The following is a 2,563-nucleotide window of genomic DNA, read 5'->3' as shown; positions in this document are numbered from 1 at the left end:
GAAGCAGCCGATAGGCTGGAAAATGATCATGTCCAACCATCCCGTCCCCGACATGGTCAAATTCAAGACTGTTATCAAGACACCTTGTTGACAGTGAGTAGTTATTTCTCCTTATGTTATAAGACGAACCAGAAACTGTACTGCACAATGATGAAGCCGGCATTTCAGCTTCCAATTGGGCAGTTAATTGCTGCAGTTTGTCCATGTACTCATGCAAAGATCTTTTTTGCCATTTACTCAACAATGGAGTGTTCCTTGGCATTAGTCCATAAAACCTTGTTTGGTGTATTATGCAGCATGCAATACTTAATGAATCTATGTCCTTGACAGTTCTATGCTTGGGAAATGTCTTCATGAACACTGAATACACTGTTGAAACATGTTGAAAGGATACCAAGGATTTCATGGATCATCTGATAAAGTCCTGGAGGTCTTGTGGAGGGCTAATAATATCCCTTCTGCTGTCCTCAGACTGCTTAGTGGCAAAGGAACAGTTGATATTAGCTTTTAAAATAAAGCATTTCATCATGTACTGGCTAATCCATGTCACGTGTACAGGTAATTCATCACTGATGATTTTCATTTGTGATTTCCCTCCAGTGCACCATAATGTGAACTGTTGAGGCATCGATTTCCTACCTTGCATCCTTCATTGACATGTCCTTCCATGATCAATTGTATATTTTTCACATCAATTCCTCTTCCAGCGCCCTTCTCAATACCCATGGTGTCACTGAAGACAAAAGGATAAAAGGTCCCAGGCTTTTCTGTCTGGATTTTATAAGTTCTGTACTGCAAGGTAAAAAAGAAAAGTGATGGGACTGTTAGTGTGTGCTGAAGATGAAGACATTTCAAATGTTCAGTTTCTCCATTTCACACCCTGTAATTTTTTCTTGCTGAAAAAAAGTAGCTGTCCTGACTTTGAGTTGAACACTGGAGAAAGTTTTGAAACATGTTTTGCTCTGTGTTATGAGTGTTAAACAGTTTTCAAGTTATGACAAGTTCTTCATACTTCCTGTGTGAAGCTGCCATCATAGCCAGTGTCTGCCAAAGCTCGAGTTGCAATTCTTCCTCGCAGAGCGCTGTCAACAGAGTTGATGAAGCTGGACTTTCCAGAGCCTGGTGGTCCGTGCAGCAGAATCCTGAGATGTTTGGCTTCTGATTGAGGTTTATAGTGCCTCACATACTTATAGTCTTCCGTTTCATTTCTGTTTCAAAAGGAGATTGAATAGGATGAAGTATAAGCCTCCTCAAAACCTACAAATTCTTCTTGTTGTTGAAGTTTGATAGAAGTTACACTCCACCACAAATACTCACCCCCATGGTACTTCTCTCCATGGTTTTTCAAGAACTGTAAAGACAATCACATCTACATCGATCACATTTTCTACTAATATTGTGTAATGAGCACTAGTGTTACATAGTAATGTGAATTTAGAACATTCTGTGAAAAATATAAATTGACTTACGAGGAGCTTTGAACATACTCTTGGCAGAGGAAATATTTATTTTCATGAAAAACATGAAACAAGTAAAATAATTCATTAATGACAAACCTTTCAACAATTTGAATTAATTTGTTCATCATCTTAGGATGAATCACTGAAACATAATGTTTACATTTGACAATTTTTCATGAAGTTCAATCTTTTTGAAAAGTTTGCACAAACAGAAGCTTATCTTTATCAGTATTCACAACATTTATCACATTTCCATAAAATGTAAAGGTATAAAACAGTCTTACCTTTGGTAAACTCACAATGAATAAAGTTGCCAAATAAAACCCACAAATTGTATTTAGGAAGTAAATCTAAGGTTCAGTCTTGTTGTGAAGCTGTAGCTGTCTGGTTCAATTTGAAGCCGATGCTCAGGACAACAGTGCAACAAATACCTAGTGTATAAAAAGACTGTCAATGATTTCAGTTTATTTCAGGTTATATAATATCAAAGGATTGTTCTTTCCCAACAGAGTGTATAAATGAAGGGTGTCTATAGTGGCGAAGTTCAGCTTATCACTGAGAGAACAGATTACCAGCACACACTGAAACTTAGTTACCTGGCAGGTGCTTCACCCAGAGCCAGGCTCGATCATTGCACTGAGGTTGTGCTGACCCCTGCAAATTCCCCAAATGTGGAAATATTGACTGCATAATTTCTGCTGGTGGGGCACTGTGTTAGCAATCTCCTCTGATTTGACCCTTCACCTCTACCCTATCCTTGACCTTTATTATGTGAGGTGAAAGCACTAACCAAGCACCATGTGGTCAAAATATAGAAAAAATACTACTGCTATACTAATTAAATAAACTAGGAAGCTGATATTGTACACAATATAAAGATGATGGCTATTTTATTGTCTATGGGGAATAAAGGATCTCTTGAATCGACTACAGTTATAACACAATAAGAGAATTGAGAAACTTGCTCATCACAGAATCAGCTATCTCAAGAGGGGGCCAAAGGGGGCCAACGCTGGTCTCACACTGGATGTGGTGCGGCTCCGGTCCGGACTCCCAATCTAATCAGTAGTCATCAAAATCAATCAAAGCCTGTCAGGTGATCA

The 2,563-nt window shown here is 38.5% G+C and overlaps 1 pseudogene; it reads left to right on the top strand.

The window, feature by feature from the left end:
* Window positions 1–2,048: 2,048 nt before the first annotated feature.
* LOC115404744 (uncharacterized) lies at window positions 2,049–2,190 on the top strand (annotated as a pseudogene).
* Window positions 2,191–2,563: the final 373 nt, after the last annotated feature.

Source organism: Salarias fasciatus, chromosome 17 (genome assembly GCF_902148845.1).
Source record: "Salarias fasciatus chromosome 17, fSalaFa1.1, whole genome shotgun sequence".
NCBI classification, from domain to species: domain Eukaryota; kingdom Metazoa; phylum Chordata; class Actinopteri; order Blenniiformes; family Blenniidae; genus Salarias; species Salarias fasciatus.
This window is presented reverse-complemented; position numbering and strand designations above follow the sequence as displayed.